Raw genomic sequence first — 19,701 nt, forward strand, 5'->3', positions numbered from 1 at the left:
GGGGTCTCTCCATCCTGTTCTTGGTCTTGGTCCTTCTAACTAGCCTCTCTCTCTGCACCTGAAGCATCCTGAGTACCTTTTTCTCAGCACAAATTCTCTCAGTTTATGAGTGAAGCAAGGGACGCGGAGCAAACAACGCATAAATCTACTGCAGGGTCTGAGAGAAAAGCTCAGGTGTGTACAGGACAGATTGGGGCAGGGATTGCTATTGAGGAGTCCAGGGTTTTGTGAAACACCTAACTAGACTTTTGATAACTTTACTCATGACTTTCTCCATCTCAAGCATCTAATCTCAAACTCTTCAGAACTATTAGGAGCCCCAGGCTTCAGTAACCTGGAGTCAAAGGCAGAAAATCATTGATTACTTAAATGTAAAATAAGTAAGTGCCTCATTACATGCCTGCCATCTGCAAAATATATATATATATATATATATATATATATATATATATATATATATAAACTTAGAAGCATGTTATCAAAACATCTGGGAAGAAAGAGTTCAAGAAGTTGCTAGCAAGCAATGAATAAATAAGTAAATGAAACCCAATCAGGGAAAGTACCTGCTATTGCCATTTTAAGATATCATTGGTATGCTCATTGTTTAGTATGTTCTTCAATGTTTTACTTTGGAGACAAAACATGTATAGGTGCCCCTCCGCACAGCTCATGTCCCCTCCGCACTCCACATCCCATTTTCTTCATTAGATCTAGTTCCTTACTGCCAGAATTTTAGGAACCCAATGACCATGGCAAAGCTTTGTGTTAGAGGCCAAATTCTGTAGTTGGCTTTTTAGTTTCCACATAATATCTGCATTTGCAGGTTCATTTTGCGTGAGTGAAACTCCTCCAGCTGTTATTATCTTCTGAGATTAGTGTGGATTTCTGGCAGGTAGCATTCTTGGCACCATTAAAGAAAGACTTGGTTTTCTGAGATGTGCTCCATTCAGCCTTCCAAAGTTATTGTCTTTCTTCCTGTCCACCCCCACTCTAATCTGCCGCTAAGGTAAGAGGCTGTCAAAGCCCGTTCCTTTTTCCCAGGGATTGCAAAGTACGCATGTAGTAAAAAGAGGTTCATTAACCCTCAGACTTTGTCTAACTCCTGACGCCTTTTTATGGACTTCAGACAAAGTTTGAAAAACTGCCATCCAGATAGATGTCAACAAGGTGGTGGAGGGGAGGATGTAGAGGTGGTCTTAGATAGAGATGCCATGATAGAAGATGTTGTCCTCTATTAGGAAGTCTGCCATCAGCACAGAGTAACGGGGAAACAGGCGGGTGCTCACTCCATGCTAGCAGCATGCATTTTAGAGTCTTGTTAGAAGAGGAAAGCTGTAGATGGAACCAAGGTGAAAAGGTAGCAAGCAAAGATTGTAAATGGGCACTTGTTGTTTCTGTTCTGGGTCTTGTTGCCTTATAATTTGATTCAAACACCTGAACTTTTAAATATCTGAGCAACCATTCAAAGACTTCACAGATTCACAGATTGTAGACTTGACTATTCCTGCCCCCTCATGCCACACCCAATACTACAGCCATAGATTGGATCCCCACTGAAATGCCATCTATTGTCTTCTTAATGAATCTACAGGATTTTTAAAAAAGAAACAAACAAATGCTTCCTGAATAAATAAATGAATTATCTCTATTGCAAAAGGATTTTCATTTTACAAAAGGGAACGTGAGCTTTTATTCCTACACTAAGTTCCTTTATCACACTTTAAAAGTAATTGGGTTCTGACCCAGTGACAAAGCAGATGCTCATTTATGGTATAAAATGAAAAAAAGGTCAACCATAGTCTATTAGCCCATTCTCAAGCTGCTATAAAAACTGCCTGAGACTGGGTAATTTACAAAGGAAAAAGGTTTAATTGACTCACAGTTCTGCATGGCTGAGGAGGCCTCAGGAAACTTACAGTCAGGAAGGGGAAGTAAACACATCCTTCTTCACATGATGGCAGGAGAGAGAAGTACGGAGGGAACTGGAGAGAAGCCCCCTATAAAACCACCTCGTAAGAACTCGCTCACTCTCCCGAGAGCAGCATGGGGGAACCACCCCCATGATCTAATCACCTCCCATGAGATCTCTCTCACCACATATGGGGATTACAATTCAGATTATAATTTAAGATGAGAATTTGGGTCGGGACACAGACAAAACATATCATACAGTAATGACAGCCAGTCTTGGCAAAGTCATGGGGATTCTATTTGTGCCAGAAGGAGGGGACTGGAGAACAGGGGAGAGATTGCGTGAGTGACAGGAAACATTCCTGTGCATGTGCTTATAGACTGTGTCTTTGACACAGTGGAAACTTCAAGGAAGGAATTTCCTCCAGTACAGGAAATAGAAGCAGGGCATGCCTCACATAGTAGGCAGATTGGGCTGTTATATATGTGGTGTGATTTGCAGCGTACTATGAAGGTCTTCCTGTATGAAATTATGTCTCCACTCACTACTGAGGCCTACCTTACTATAATTGGGGAAAATCTTTCAGTCCTTAGAGAAATTTTAAGTTAATTCTCAAAGAGAAAGAAAAATAGTGAAACTCATGTTGAGATGTGTGTGACTAATAGCGTATCCCTGTGGGAGATTAGACTGGTGGTGATGCCTGGTGGTGGTCAGTGGCTGGGGAGGGGAATAGTACCTTGGCCAGGACACAAGGATGAAGAAAGAAGAACATAAGGCAATTGAAAATAGTCTCTGCTGATTGACTTTAAATCAGGGCATGAATATAAGAGTTATCAGAGCAAGAGAAAGCCTTTTTTTCTTTTGAGACAGAGTTTCACTCTTGTTACCCAGGGTGGAGTGCAATGGCACAATCTCGGCTCACCGCAACCTCCACCTCCCAGGTTCAAGTGATTCTCCTGTCTCAGCCTCCTGAGTAGCTGGGATTACAGGCATGTGCCACCACACCCGGCTTATTTTTATTTTTAGTAGAGATGGGGTTTCTCCATGTTGGTCTGGCTGGTCTCAAACTCCCGACCTCAGGTGATCTGCCTGCCTCAGCTTCCCAAAGTGCTGGGATTGCAGGCATGAGCCACTGCGCCTGGCCATTTTAAGCTGAAATGTATGTTTTAAAAGTTGGAAAACTTGGTTTTGGGCTCCACTGCACAAAGAAATGAGACTCTAGAATTCAGCTCATCCAAGCTCATGGAACTAGACTGCAAAATGTGGTTTCTCTCTGAGCGTTTGAAGCCAAAGAAGCAGAGCCACACCTCCATGTTGGTAGCTCTACCATTTCAAGAGTGGGGAAAGAATATTTCCAAGGTCAAAGCTCTATACTTGACTGCAACTGGTCAACTTTGTATGTCTAGGAGGTAGAGCCAATACTCAGCATGTGTGCCATTATTCTTCCTTTCCAAGTGACACAAAATGCTAACTTTCTAAGTGATAATCAATAACATTCCAAGTGATAGTCATTGCTAACTTATCAGAGCACCCTTCCTGCTTAGCCAATTTTGACCCTCAGAATCCTCAACCTAGCTCTCCAGGCTGTGAGAATTAGTTGATTGCACCTGTCTTTTGGGTCAAAATTTATTTTCTTTTCTTGAGTAAAATCAACAAAGAGGTTCCACTTATAAATTCTTCAACAATTCCATCTCTGTGCATTTTTCCCTGAAGAGGCAAATTAGGACAGGGTACTGTAGAAGATACGTAGTAGATCTATGAGCATTTGATGAAAATCCATGTAAAAACAAGAACACACAATTGACCCATTAACAATAATTCCTGAGAGTGAGGTGAAAGCAAGTACTACCGGGAGATTGTGAAAGTGTATTTGCTAGGATTGCTCATTCCCTGTTGACTCCAGAAGAGAAATAATTCACTGAGGCCTTATCTGTGCAGAGCTCCAGTCATGTTCAACAAGAAGACTGCATGATAGTTTATGTTTTAATGAATTTGCCTGATCAGAAAACAGCAGTATCATGATGAATTAAGATGTTCATACCAGGTTTAGGCCTTGAGGAAGTGCCTGGAGTTCACCAGTATGGTGGGCTCTAGAGTAGCTCCTTGTAAAATGTCTTTAAACAAAACCACAGTGGGCTCAAGCTTCAGCAATCCTGCCAAACCTGTTCAGACTCCAAAACCTTCTCTTATATTCCATGTCACTAGAAATGACCTAAACCCTCTTGTTTAACGAGGAAAAATTCAATGCAAAATGTATTTTCTCGTTGTTGTTGATCTAGTAGGAGATGCCAAATAACACATTTGACTACACGTTTCAGTCAATGGTGTTTGGTGAGGAAACCATCAAGAAAAACGATTCTGTTCAAAATGTGTATACGACTCTCAGGAGAAAACAGAAACTGGGCCCCTTAAAAGAAAACAAAACGTTAGTTCAGCCATGAAATCCCTCCCCGCAGAGAAAAGTTGTGAAAAATAAAAGTTAGAAAAGATCTACTTTTGGTGTTTACTATCTGTTAGAAGTGAAGAACAGCACAGTAGGCTAAAGGACTACTACAGGGAAATCTACGCTACTAGTTTAGGTAAGGTAAGTGGATTGGGAGATGCAAGTTCCCAATATTAACCACTACTCCAGAATCTGGAGCATCTACCAAGAACCACGTATATTTCCCTCTCTATCCACTCCCACGCTCCTCCTGACCACCTTCAAGGTTATTACTACCTCACTGTTGCAGGGGAGCACCATGAGATGCATGAGTCACTGGCCAAGAGTCACTATGGAGGGGGAAGGTTGATTGTGAAAAGAGACTCAAAGTAACTTTTCAGCCCCAGTTTTGGATAAGGATCAGTAATAGCTTTGTTCAGAGTTTCTGTATATTTGACTCTTGTTCTTAAACTTGCTTACTTAATCCTCATAATTTCATCCCACCAGTTCATTGAACAACTCCTCTATTTAAAGCATGTGTCTACTGCTGGGGACACTGCCTGCAAGATCTGAACGGGCATAGCTGGGAACATGGGAAGTTAGAGCTCAGGACAGGTTAGAGATACACGGAGTGGGCTGAAAGCAACAACCAGAGTATGGGTCACAAGAAACGAGATGAGGGTGCCAGATGCATGCTGTACCTACTCCATACATTCTCATTTTAGCTCTCTGTAGCCCTTTCCTAAATGAAAATACCCAAAAGAATTTACCTTGGCTATTATATGCGAGGTGGCTGAGTGGACTTGGCAAATATGAAATTATAAGTGTTAACAAACAGTGTGGTATCTGATGAATTTTACAGCTCACTCAACTGGCATAAAATAAACACCTTTCAGATAAAGAGAATCATCTGAATGTTTGCAAGCCTAGGGGAATTGGAAATGGCACAAAAAGAGACAGCAGAGTTTGGGGCTGTGTCACCCCTGCCATCTCTCATATTCTGTGTATCGATTTGGAAGAGACTTCTGAATCTCTCCACTCCCTTCCTTGGATGGAGCCCTGGTGTGGGAAGCCATGCGTGGCTGCAGTAAGCTGAGATGATGGCTATTATATCCAGGAGTACCATAGTGAACCAGCAAACACAGATAATTGAGTTACCTTCAGAATGATCATTCACAGTAAAAGGCTGTGGATTCCTTTAAATGAGGAGCAGCTGTGACTTTAAAGTACCACCCGGCAAACATATACATTCCCATCTCCATCTCCATTCAGAAGAAACTGAAGTCTGGAGTGGATTAAAAGCAGCTAGCAAATCTGTTCCCTCTACCTTCCCATTTGCCTCTGGAAAAATCCCAACAAAGCTGAGTGGCAGCCACACATGCTACTGTTTTTACACACATGCACGGCCTTCTGCTCCATGCTTCTGGCTCCGTCCCACCATGCCCTGTACCAGAAAAAAAAAAAAATCCACACACAAACACCAATGACAAAACCTGCATTTTCCAAAAAAAAAAAAAAAAAAAAAGCTATATCCAGTCAGGAGCAGTGGCTCACACCTGTAATCCCAGTACTTTGGGAGGCCTAGGCGGGGGGTTGCCTGAGGTCAGGAGTTTAGACCAGCCTGGCCAACATGGTGAAACCCCATCTCTACTAAAAATGCAAAAAATTAGCTGGGCATGGTGGCAGGCACCTGTAATCCCAGCTAGTCAGGAGGCTGAGGCAGGAGAATCGCTTGAACCCGGGAGGTGGAGGTTGCAGTGAACCAAGATTGCGCCATTGTACTCCAGCCTGAGCAATAGGAGCAAAACTCTGTCAAAAAAAAAAAAAAGGGCTATATCCGCTCAGTGCCACCTTGTTTTGGATCCCCTGAAACGTCTTTTGGTGAACAAACTGGCAAGAATCAAACCTACGCCTAATGTAAGGAAAAGTGAGGGAAACAAAAGGCAAAAGGGCAAATGAGGATATGACACCACACAGAACAGAACAGAAGCCACATGTTCCATACTGATTTCCTAGTCTCGACATGCCCTGAAAGCAGATGGCATTTTTTGGACACAGTCAGATGTGCCCAGATGGCTCGTATGGTTCATTCCACATGGCCTGCCCACTTGGAAATGCCAGAGCCCCATTTCTTTCTGTGCTTCTCCAGAGCCATCAGTGAAGAGAAGTCACAATCCCCTCACCCGGCACCACTAACACAGCAAGCATTTGCTCTTCAAAACCTCTAAGCACTGAGCTGCATGCTGGGGAAATAATGGTGAATAAGACGTGGGTCAACATTCATGGGGTGGTGGGAGAGATAAAGGCAGGTAAATTCAATTTATGCAGTATGATGAGGTTTATATGTGAAAGCTGTCATGTGACCCAGAGGAGAGGCAAGGAACCTAAGGGTGTTATCAGGGAAGGCAGCCACTGGCTGGAATCTCAACAGGTGAGTAGAAATTAATCAGAGAATGGGGTAGTTTGGCCCCCAGTGGGAGGCTATTTCGGGCCAAAGGGACAGCACACCCAAACTCTAGAGGCCAGAAAGACCATGGCATTTATAGAAAAAGTACTGGGTGTGATAGATGAGATTCCTCTTCAGGAAATATCTGCACCTTTTCCTCCTGCCTCCTGGGGTTGTCTCTGGCACGCAACTTGACGTTGGACTGGGAATACGACTTGTGGTGGCCACTGGCATGTTAACAGACATGACGTGAGCACAGGCTTAGTGTGTGCTTGTGCAGTCAGGTCCTGTCCTTTGTGCTCCTCCCCTTTCACATGACAGCATCATGTCTTGCAACCCCCCAGGCCCAGCACAATGAGGTGTGTGTAGAGCAGACTTGACTGTAACCTCAGCTGAGCTCAGCCTCAACTCCAGGTGATGACACACACGGGAGTGGTAAATACATGCTTGCTGTTGTACAGCAGTGAACTCCGGGGTAGCTTGTTATGTAGCTTTACTGAAGCTGTAGTGGGTAAGGTGAAGAATAGGAAGAAAGGACGCTGGAGAAGAAAAAAGCTGCCAGCTGTAGCCAACTGGAACAAACAGAAAAGTGCCAAGAGAAGCAAAAATGACCCTGAGGTTTGGGGCAGGGACTGCCTTCTTTTGGGTGCTCACCTGGGCCTGGCACCTAGCACAGTTCTGAGCACACAGCAGCTCCTTGTAAAGACAGTTGAATTACCAAACCAACTAATCCTCAGCCAGGGCCAGTGAGCTGCACACACATCAGCACCAAAGACTACCTGCAGCACTGGATCAAAACATTCATAGCAAACTTTTTTGCTGTGATCACAGCCTAGAAACTCTTTCAAGTTAGCAGGATAATCATATAAACTTACTTAATGTAACTAGAACTTGGATGAACATCAAAGAGAAGACAAACTCAAATTATATTTTGTCTGGAGCTTCCAGGCTTAAGGAAAATCTCACAAGCCTCTAATATAGATAATATTGGGTACAATAAAATGCCCAGTCACTGAGATCAGAAATACTTCTTCAGTAAACATTTATTAAGCAGGCTGTGTATGCACTGCATTGATAGTCCCTGGAAGATACAAGGTGACTCTTTAAGATGGTCTTTTAAAAGTACAGACATATGTGCCATCTTATTTCAAGTATACCAGTATCACAGATTTGTGTTGAGCTAACCTCATCGTAACCAGCATTGTGGCTTGCCTTGAAATGAGCTCTCTTAAGGTAAAGTAGAGTTAGCTATTCTTTATGATCACTAGAATTGAAAATCAAAAGTTCTCAGAGCCACTGATGAAATTCAGAGGGAATGCACCCAACAAATCTCCAGCATCATCCTCTTCTAGCAGAGCTGGGGGTAGTTTTTATTCCACTCTTTCAGGGCTCTCTGGGGAAGCCTCTGTGGTGAATGAAAGGAGGGCAGTGAGCCTGAGAGATGAGAGCCAGGAGCCAGAGCCCATGGGATGAGGTATGGAAAACAAATTCTACAGAAAGAGAAAGTCAGGGAAGAAACGGGGGAAGATGGCCACAAAAACATACCCTGCCTATGTGCTCCTCATACAATGTCACTTTGACACTCCTCCCATGTGGGAGGACTTGTGACCACATTGGAAATGATGCCACTGAGTTCTAAGTCTTGGCCATAAAAGGCAACAGTTTCTACCTGGTTCTCTTGTGATACAGTACTAGCCTTTGGGGTCCTGAGACACTATGTAAGCACCTGAGGGCCCTGAAGCTGCCATGTTCTGAGGAAGCCCAAACCACATGCAGAGGCCACAAGAAGTTCTGGCCACAGTCCCAGCTTTGTTCCAGATGACAGCCAGCAAGTATCAACTGCTGGGCCTGTCCATGAAGACGGCTTCGGACAACTCCAGGTCCTGGGTTTGGGTGATCCATAGCCTTTGTGCCTTCCTTGTGAGGATCTCAGACATCAGGAACAGGGAAAAGTCATCCCTGCTGCATTTCTTCTAAAATCCACAGAATCCAGAAATGGTAATAGCTTTCTGTCTATTGTCACATGGCAATAGACGTCTGGAATAAGAACATGAGGGGGCTGCCTCCCTAGTCTTTCTTTGTGTCCTCTGCAGAGAAAGGTGAGCAGGTCATCTGCCCTACACAGGCTGGAATTGTATCTTGCAGACCCCAGGCAGTAGTAACAAAAGCAGATGAAAGAGGTACGGTTATGTTTCACTGAACAGGAACTAGAAACACATTTGTCCCTTTAGAAAAGTGGTTCAAACTGAGAGCAATTTTGCCCCTCAAGGGATATTTGGCAATCTGGACACATTAAGGGAATGGTACTATTGTCATCTAGTAGGCAGGGGCTAGGGTGCGGCTAAACATCTTGCAATACACAGAACATTCGCTGGATAACAAAGAATTATCCAGTCCATCAAGTCAATAGAGCCCAGGTTGAGAAACTCTGCTTTAGAAAACAGTAACTACTCACAGCTGGGTAATTTGCTAAGCATCTTCCATTTTCACAAAGGAATGCTACCTGGGCCAGGAAGACAAGGCTATATATGACAAGGTATAATTGAAGATTCTTTTTCTCTCCTTCAGGTGTTAAATAAATGAAGCAGGCTGTCTACCCCAGGGTGCCCAGCCCCCACAATGTCCTCTCGGAACCTTGCCTTCCACACCAGGCTCCCTTTGAAACAGAGCAATTAACTTCCTGCTCTCAGACTCACTCTGGAGGACTGCTTTGAAAAAATATATATATATTTATATATACACACATATAAAATATATATTCAACTAAGGATAGTAAATTTTAGGACAGTGTCTGCTGCAGGTGTCCAGGACATTGTTGCTGTAGTAAAAGCTATCTAGTTTCAATGTATCACTCACTAGCTTCTCTGACAAAAAGCCATTGGAGGTGTGGGGCCCAGGGGTCACTACCACCAATAGTTGAACACAGTGTGCCTGGTCCTGAGCTGGGTGCTATGTTTTAAGTGGAACAAGGTGTAGGCAGACTGTCCTCAAAACTGCTGGGGTGTTTGCAGGTGGCTGGACATAAGCCTTCTTCTTCAGCAAGATTTACGCCCTGTTTACCTTTGACAGCAAGGAGAAAGTGCGGCTGAAAGTCTCCTTCACTTTTACAGTGAGGATGAAGCCTCCCTGGCTGATTTATGGGCCTGCTCATTCCGATACCATGGAAAGTTGCTCTGCAGGATACACCCTCTGCAAGGCAGGCAGCATGGGGCTGAGGTCAGAGGCACACTCAGCAGGAATCGATGCCAGTGGCCAAATTCCCGGCAGAGACTTCCAGGGGAGGACTGTGCAACAGTGACGAGACAAAACATAAGGAAAGGATGAAAGTCTTGTGAGACGGTCAATGTTTTCCAAAATAAAGAGAGTTCCTTTCTCTCTGATTAGACAAGTAATTATGATCATTGGGGAAAAAAGGACTTTAGAGAATATGGAGCAATAAAAAGGAAGTAAAAGTATCACAGGGAAAAAAAAGGTGTCAGGGAGAGTACTTTTACACTGGAGAAATCTAACAAATGCTGCCTCAACCAGGAGGTCAAGGTCAATGTCAACAGTGATAAATCAGGTACCTTGATATAATGTGATGGAAATGGCACTCAACACTGTGGTCTTCCTCCTCAAAACCCATAACCTCAGTCTAATCATAAAAAAATCATGAGGCAAATCCCAGGTGAGGGGCATTCTTCAAAATACCTGACCAGTACACTTCAAAACTATCAAAGTCATCAAAAACAAGGGAGGTCTGAGCGACTATCGCAGTCAAGAGGAGCCTAAGGAGACATGACAACTAAATGGAATGTGCTGTCCAGAATGAGACCCTGGATCAGAAAAAGGGCATCAGGTAAAAAGTTCGAGAATCTGGGTGAAGTGCTGACTCTAGTTATCAATAACATATAAATATCAGCTCATTAATTGTATCAAATGTACCACATCAATATAAGATGTTAACAACAGGGTATACTAGGAGTGGGGTCTATGAGAACTCTCTGTACCATCATTTGACATTTTTATGTATATCTGAAGTGGCTCTAAAAAAATAAAGTTTATTAAACAACAAAAGGAAATGAAAAATCATCCATAATTGTGTCTTCCAGGCATGACTACTATTAATAACATGGTTTATAGCCTTCTCTTTGCATATATAATCATTCTATGGGTATACAGATTATTTGTATCTTCTAACCCAAATAAAGGCTATTCCATACTTATGTTTTTAATCCTTTTCATTCCCACTCTGGCCCTCATTTGCAAATCTGGCCAGCATCCATTACTATCACATTCCACATCCAGGGGAAGGTGATGTATATGTATGAAGTACATTAGAACATCTTAAACTCAGGCATACTTTACAAATTAGCCTGGGCTAAGATACAATGCATATTTTAGGAGGATATCTGCTAGGCAAGGACTAGTTTAGACAATATTATAAAGGATACATACAGCCTATAGGAGGAGAGGGAGAAGAGCCCAAACTTGTACCATCATATTATATGCCACTCACTTCACAAGCACCATCTCTTTCAAATCTCATGGACATCCTGCAAGATCATGTACTCATTTTCAGGAGAGAAAAATGGGGTCTGAGGGGTATCTGTGACTTGCCCAAAGTCACACATCCAAATCATACCTAGTGTGGGGGAGCCAGTGTCTGGACCCACATCCAATTCTAAAACCTGGGCTCTTTTTCTTGTATAAGGCCATGCTATTGCTTGGACTGTCAGCCTTCTAGAGATAAGAACACTGCCGGGCGCGGTGGCTCACGCCTGTAATCCCAGCACTTTGGGAGGCCGAGGCGGGTGGATCACGAGGTCAAGAGACCGAGACCATCCTGGTCAACATGGTGAAACCCCATCTCTACTAAAAATACAAAAAAATTAGCTGGGCATAGTGGCGCGTGCCTGTAATCCCAGCTACTCAGGAGGCTGAGGCAGGAGAATTGCCTGAATCCAGTAGGCGGAGGTTGCGGTGAGCCGAGATCGCGCCATTGCACTCCAGCCTGGGTAACAAGAGCGAAACCCCGTCTCAGGAAAAAAAAAAAAAAAAAAGAACACTAAGAACAAATGGGTATAAGACCAAGCACAGTTCAGCCACTAGAACTATGTTCATTAACCACGTCATGTGTAATTGTTTTGCTTAGAATATCTGAGTGGTATATGTGGCTCTATGTGAACCTTGGGGAACCACAGGGCGAATGCCATTTAGCTAAGGACAGAACATTTAGCTAAGGACAGAACATCTAAGCCTCTGTTTCAAGGCCCCCATAGTTCTGAGGAAGCAAACCACTGGATGCAAAGGCTCCTGGTTCTCAGCCCCAGGGATCTCATTTAGTAGGTCTAGTTTATGGCCTGGGAATTGGTTATCTTTTTAAGCTTCCCAGGTGATACTGATGCACAGTCAGATATGAAAACCACTGGGATGGATGGGCCCTTCTAGCTTTGAGAGTCTAAGAGTAAGTGATTAGCAAATTAAATCCCGGTAATTACTTTTCACAAATCTCACTTACAATTCCAAAGAGGCTCTTCTGGTCTTAATACCATTTCCTTGGAGAAAGGGGTTGGGGAAGAGAGAAAGAGAGAGAGAGATCCACAGTCTGCTAGCATTCTTCTCTCCTCCACACAGAACACTGGTCATGGGGGAAGAATTCTTGAAATTTCAAAAAAGCACAAATAGTTCAAGTGGGAAAAACTTCCCTGAGACCCTTCGATCTAACCCCTTATGGTACGACAAGGTACCAAAGTTCTGAGCACCATGCTCAAACCTGGATTGTCCACCTTGAGCCCACACATGAACCAGAGTCCAATGAGCAGATGGTGTGGCTGTGGGTCACGTCTGCTAGCACAGGACATCTTCACCTAGATCAACCATTGCATAGCATGACACATTCCTACTCCCTCCTAGTACAACAGTCTATGAGGGTCTGTGTCAGATGGTGGGAACACTCATCTGTGCTCCCCACCTCATTAGGTAACAGCCCATAAAGTCCACCCCAGTGTCTGGAAAACATAGATAGGCTCAGTGCACGTTGGATTAAGATAACAGCTGGTCAGGCTATAGGGGAGCAGGGAGGGTGCTGCATCCACACACTGAGTATCTTCAGCTCTGGAAGAAGGACCGCCAACACTTCCCCTTCTGGTCTCCAAGATGTGTGTTCCTCTGGGTCTCAGGCAGGAAAAGCCTCGTGCGAACTAGTGGCCAGGCCTGTGCACTAAAGGGTGCTAGTCTTGGCCCAGTTATCAGACAATCTCATAGGGTCCCACAAATAAGAGCTGTCTGAAAAGCTCAGTGCCACACAACACCTGACAATTCTGAGTGTACCATTCACTGAGCACCTCTGAGGCCAGGGGTGGAACTGGACATTTTATGTGTATTTCCTAATTTCATTATTTCTGCCCACCTTGTGGGAGAGATGTCATTACTTTTCCTTTATAGATGAGGCTCCGAGGGCTAAAAACACTGGCTGTGAGGCATTGATAGAGCTGGGACTCGAACCCAGGCATAAGCAGGGTTGACTTACAGAGGCCCTTGAGGTGATGTTATAGATTCAGATTTGATTCCAAGAGCTATGGGGGTCACTGACAGACTTATGGCCCTAGACTTGCATTTCAAATAGATTCTACTGGCTGGAGTACGGAGAAGAAAGTGGAATGGATGCAGACAGAGATCTATCACTAAGTTTCTTAAAAGAGGGGGTAGGAGGGGTGAGTAGAGAGATCAGTCAGAGAAAGAAGAAAATCAGGGTGCTGGTACTGTCCCAGGGCCTGAAGGTTAATGAATTTCTCCATCAGAAGGTGCTCTTAAAATTCAGATTCCTGGGCCTAACTCAGATATGCTCTGGGAAAAAAAAATACCTAGAAATTGGCATTTTTCAATAATTTAAGATCAAGAGCTCAGGCCCTGGATCCAGAGTGCCTTTACTTCCCCCCAGCTCCATCACTCCCTACCACCGTGACTCTGGACAAGAGAGTTGCCCTTTTGTCAGACTGGGCACCATGCTAGTCTCTGCTCCATGTGGAAGTTATATGGGTAATAAATCAGTTAACACATGCAAACTCCATAAACTAATTCTAGGCCATGAGTAAGAACTCAATTAGTATCCAAAGACTTCTGAAGGGGGGCATTGCTGATTAAATATCAGCTGGTGGAGCCTCAGTTTCCATGACATCTCTGCAGAGATGCTTTAGTTGCGGGCCTAATCTGGGGCTCAAGAAATCCTACTGAAGGCGAGGCCAGCCCCAAGACTTGGTGGTATCTCCATTAGCTATGAGATTTACCAATATCTACTTCCTCCCATGCAGATTCAGGCATAAAGGCAGCATCTTAACTGTCATGTGTTGCACTGTATCCTCTAAAAGAAATCCTAACTCACTGATACCTGTGAATGTAACCTTATTTGCAAATAGGGTCTTTGCAGATGATTAGGTGGAAATAAGTTCATTGGGGTTGTCCCTATTCCAATATAAATGGTGTCCTTAACAGAAGGGAAGATTTGAACACAGTGTAAAGAAGGAAGACAATATGCAGACACAGGGAGAATGTCATAAATAAGCCAATGCCTGGGGCTATGAGAAGCTAAGAGAGAGGTCTGAACAGATCCTTTTGCACAGCCCTCAGAAGGAACCAAACAGGACGACACCTCGATCTTGGACTTCCAGGCTCAAGAGCCAATGAATTTCTGTAGTTTAAGCTAACAAGTGTGTGTTTGTTTCAGCAGATCCCAGAAATAAATATGTGCAACAACCTAGAATGGGCAGTAACTGAAGCTCTAGAGTTAGAAAGCTGAGTGACAGCTCCCGAGAAGCAAGCCCTGCATTCCTGAAATCTGGATCCTGTAATCCAGCCTGCTGAGCATCAGGTGAGGCCGCGGCCCTCCAGAGACTGCAGAATTGCTACTGATGGGGAGGAAACAGCTGCTCAGTTCTCCCCTCACCTGTTCACCTTCTTGAGTGAACTTCTTCGGGGTGTGGGGGAGGTGGGGGAGGATGGGAGTATAAGGACAATGAGTACCACTAGCCCCTCCCTCACCTGTGAAGCTGTGCAGTTTGTTCCTGATGACTGAAGGGTACTCAGCAGCCCGGGTCCAGTGAATGCTGAAAAGCCTTTGGCAACCATTTCTCTGCAGCACAATCCACACAGAGCAGCAGCAAATGGTACCATGAATAAAGATACAAAAGCTCTCCCCTCCAGGACTTTGGCTTTTATTACATTGAAAGCAGTTGGTTTTCAACAAAGTCTTGGCAAGTCTATGTCAGCTCTGACAGGCTGATGAAAGCTGGGGTGTCTGCATGCTTGGCAGAGGGTAAGTTCCCAACCCCACCCTGGCTAGGTGGGGATAGGGGACTCTATGACAGACGGAGCCCCAGAACCTGGGCGCTGAACAGTGGGAAAGTTTGGCTATGCCCTGGGACTTGCACACCTCAGGAGATTCTCTGAGCCTGAAAACCCACGAAGGAGAAACTCTGAGACCCCTAGAAGGCTGCTCAAGACCCCTCATGATTCTTCCTTAACCATAGTCCAGCCTCATCTCCCTCTCTGTTGCTCTGGGCTCCAGAAATTCCAAGTAATCGGTTGTTCCCCGAGTTTAAATCTGTCTCTATCACATAGCTGCTTCATGAGCTTGGTTTCTACCTGTGTGAAATGGGGAAACGAATATCAATTCTATGTGGCTACTCTAAGAATTACATGAGATAAAGTGCCTTCAGGGTGCCCAGCACACAGTCAGCATTCCATGGTAGCTAGTACTAATCATCAATAACTCATTCATCCATAATCTGAGTCACCCACAAATAACTGCCAACTGCCAACAGATTTACCAGTAATCAACAGAGCAGTAATAGGCTCCTTCATCCTAGTTTTTCAATTGATTCCAAAACCCTAGCCATGACACTGCAAAATACTAAAGAGCAATTTTTCTGGTGTCTAGTTTAACTTAGATTTGGCATGTCTTGAAGCCCCAGTTCTATGGGACGGGAGGGGTCCTAACAGCAGTGCAGATCAGATGAAAGAGGGCCAGGAGGGGCACTCCACCTCTCCTCCACCAGACACATACACAGAGCTACAATTCAAGGCTTTTGTTAGTTCATTTCTTCCTCTTCTCTCTGAAGAATTGACTTCCCTAAGCCCATGGCTCCAAAATTACAGGTGTATGATTCAATTAACTTCAGCATTGCAGGAATCAGCAGCCACTTGGAAAGATCTTTGTAAGTAATTCTATTCTCCCTTGTCTTTATTACAAATAACAGTAATCAGTGAGAAATGCAATCTCCACGGCTTCCAATCTGACTTCTGTCTTTAACTCTCTTTGAAACCCTAGCTATCTTCTATGTCTTAGGCTACCGCAGACCCAGGTCCTGCAGATAAGGGGAGGGCCCTAGAACTCGGGGTTGCACTGTGCCTTTTGACTCAGGTCAGAGAACAGCCATTTCCAGGCTCAGTGGAGCTTTTTGCCTTTCACATCTTCTGAGAAAGTGCACACATATCTCTGAATTTCCTCAACAACTTCCCTACCTGCTACCTGACATCATCAACCATTTTTAGGAATAGAAGATGGTACTGAAATATATATTTCTTTAACTACTACCACCATATAGTACATAATCCTTAAATGAGTAATTTTGTGCCTTGACTCCACTTTCTGCCACCAAATGAGTCACCAGGTCCAAAGGGCCTGGATGGCCAAGGCAGGCTGCCCATCCTGTGCTTGGACTTTAATCAAGACCAGGGTGCAACTTACTACTCACAGAGCTGGAGATGCAGCAGCCTTTTTCAGGTAAAGGGTAAAAATTCTCCAGCTTTTGAGGCCCCACCAGGGCAACCTTCAGCCAAAGAAATGTCTGGCCAGAGCAAGGATCCAGTCACTCCTTTGAGAGGCCCCCTTTGCCACTCCTCTACGGAGATTTATACCCACCTGGACTCAGCCAGCTCCCCTGGAGACAAGGCTCTGTGTCTGCCTGTCCAAGAGGTAGCAACAAATGGCAACAATGACTACACATTCCTGAGGCTCTGGGGGTAAATATAAGGTTGATTTTCAGGATCAGCTTCCCAGATTGCCAGGCTGGCTTCAAGACTGCTTGCCCGTTGATTCTCACACCTTCCTTCCAACTTCTGCCTGTTGACATTCAGCTCAAACTCCAAGGCTCATCTTATCTGCCACCTTCTGTTTCCCCTCCACTTCTGTTGCCACCTCCTTTGTGAAGCTTTCTTGATTCCCCTGGGATAAGTCAGTGATCCTTCTCTCAGCTTCACATGGAGGAATATCCCTTCATTCTGTCCTTTAGCAGAACATACTGAAATTATTTTTGTTCATGGGCCTTTTCACGTGGCTATAAGGTGCTCTAAGGTGGGGACCCTGTCCTTCCATTTGTGACTCCACAATCTAGTCCAGGGCCTGGCACCGAGCAGTCTTTAGCAAATACCATATGCTCACTATTCACAGAAAAGCAACCGTACTAGTAATACAGAGCGGAAACTTTCAGCTGGGCAGTGACGAATAGGACCACCAACACTGTTCTTTCATTTTTATACTTGAGAGCTGCCACATGTCCTCCATTTATTCAGGTCACATCCACAAGAATGCATCATTTCCCAGTGGCTGGAGTGGGTGACTGTTTTTTCTTATTCTAGCAAGCTTTTCTGTAATGGATGATAAGCAATGACTTCATGATAACACTTCCTCCCTCTGGGGTAGCATTTGGATGCCTTTCCTGATGTATCTTTATATGTACTACCTCCCTCAATTTGTGACACCCCTCCAAAAATAAGAGCATTTTCATTTTTTAGATGAGGAAACTGAGGCCCAAGAAGTGAAGCAGCTATATCCAAGGTCACGTGGAGAGCTAAGATAAAGTCAAAATGAGGCTTCTACTCCCTGCCTTCTTCTTACACTTTCTGTAACAATAGTTTGCCTCTCCTTGATCAAAGTGACATATCATCCAGACATAAAATCCATGTGCATTTTTCACGTTTCTCCAGCCTTTATCTGATCTGCTCATAAAAGTACCCACAGCAGACTGAATACAGAACTGCGAGTATTTCTGGGGTGTGTTTCAGTCCTAGCAACTTTTTATATAATCTATTCAAATTAACTCATCAACCTATTTTATGACAATAAGTTAAGGCTTTCTATTTACCTTAGTAATACCTACTCACAATAATTTCAAATTAATTCAGACACACACACACAGTGTCTCTCTCTAATAGTTTTTATGATGACACTTGGCATAAATGAGGATGAGATACCTAATGTGGCACGGGACCAAGGCAGAAGCAGAGGATACTGGGGTAAGAAGGGAGGGGACTAAATAGTGGAAAAGAGGAATCAAGGGGCAAAATTGTAGTGAGACCATGGGTACAGGGGTCCTGGGAGAGCTTACATGTTGTGCTAAGGCACTGGGCTTTATTTTCTAGCGTGGAGAGCCATGGAATCATACAAGCATATCATGTTAGATTTGGGACTCTCAGAGATGATCTGGTCCACTCATCCCTTTTACAGAGGGACACATTAAGACCCAGAGAGCAGATATGACCTGCCAAAAATCACAGAGTGGGTTATTGCCAAGAGAAATGCATAATCAGAGCTCTGATTCAGTAAGTCCTCAGGTAGTAGCATGGAAGTGGATTAATCTGCAGAGAGATGGAGGATGTGGATGCTGCTAACGTACCTTGGCAACAAGCTCGTGCACTTACAGAAAGAGAGGCAGAGAGGGGTGAGAAGGACCCCTAAAGGAGAGGCAGGTGAAGAGGAGCAATCCAACATTCGCTGAGGTCCACCTGCGGTCCCACTCAGAGTCAAGCTCTAGACCAGGAACTTACAGCTGTATTGTCTCCTTTTACAGCCTTAACATCCCAGTGAGGGATCATGGACTCCCTTGCAAAGGAGATTTGAGATTCAGAATCATTTGATAACTTGCCTAAGCCTAAACCTGGTTTTGAATACAAGTCACTAGAACACCAAGACCCAACCTCTTTCTGCTCAACTGTGACTTCTTTAATTTTCAAAGGTTCTGCTAAGATCTAGAGGAAATGAACAGGGAATGAGGCCCTCCACCCAGCCACCTGCCAAGTCACTAACGGACTCTCCTGTTCTTACTCCTCCCTGTCTGCTGCCTATCCCTGCAGGAAGGGCAAAGGGATACTTCCTATACTTTTTTTTTTTTTTTGCCAGAAAAGAAAAGCCAAGTGCCCACTGTGTGAAAGGGTTGGGGGTAGACTGAGTGACTCATAGCCTCTGAACGTCCTCATTTGCTCAGCACCTTCCAGGTTTAGAAGACAAAGTCTATATTCACAACATTTCTCGTCCACTCATTACAAACAAGTGTTCATCCAAGCCCAGTAAAACACACAGCAATCCATATAAAAAACCCAAGCCCAGCTATTTTCATAGAACCTGAATTTTAGAGCTATTTGGCTTTTTTTGTCAGGCCTCAAGCTTCCAAAGTTCCCTTCCCCTTCCAGAAGGATCACTGATTTATCCCAGAGGAATCAAGAAAGCTTCACAAAAGAGGGGACAACAGAAGTGGAGGACAGACAACAGAAGTGGACACAGACACGTGAGTCAGTGGACTGGGCGAGGAAGCCCCACCATCAATGTGGGTGGGCACCATCCAATCAGCTGCCAGCCCAGGTAGAAAAGCAGGTAGAAGGGAGATGAGCAGCTTGACGAGTCCTCTTGCTCCCTCTTCCCATGCCAGGTGCTTGCTTCCTCTCCTCTTGCCCCTGGACTCAGACTCCAGATCTTTAGACTTTGGACTCTGGGACTTGCACCAGCAACTCCTGGAGGCTCTCTGTGCTTCAGCCTCAGACTGAGGGCTGCACTGTTGGCTTCCCTGGTTTTGAGGCTTTTGGAGATGGACTGAGCCATGCTACCAACTTCTCTCTTTCCCCAGCTTGCAGATGGCCTGTTGTGGGACTTTGCCTTGTACTCACGTG

General features: G+C 44.5%; 1 protein-coding gene and 1 long non-coding RNA gene across 2 annotated transcripts in view; both read right to left on the minus strand.

The window, feature by feature from the left end:
• CLSTN2 (calsyntenin 2) overlaps window positions 1-19,701 on the minus strand; it is a 657,536-nt gene that overhangs the window by 228,234 nt on the left and 409,601 nt on the right. The window lies entirely within an intron of this gene.
• LOC116541037 lies at window positions 1,154-18,616 on the minus strand. The gene is made up of 3 exons (XR_004264705.1): window positions 18,607-18,616; window positions 16,678-16,681; window positions 1,154-1,884 (listed from the first exon to the last, which is right to left on the minus strand). It is a non-coding gene; the product is annotated as an uncharacterized LOC116541037 (long non-coding RNA).

This window comes from Sapajus apella, unplaced genomic scaffold, assembly GCF_009761245.1.
Source record: "Sapajus apella isolate SASKATOON/1434 unplaced genomic scaffold, GSC_monkey_1.0 scaffold4, whole genome shotgun sequence".
Taxonomy (NCBI): Eukaryota; Metazoa; Chordata; class Mammalia; order Primates; family Cebidae; genus Sapajus; species Sapajus apella.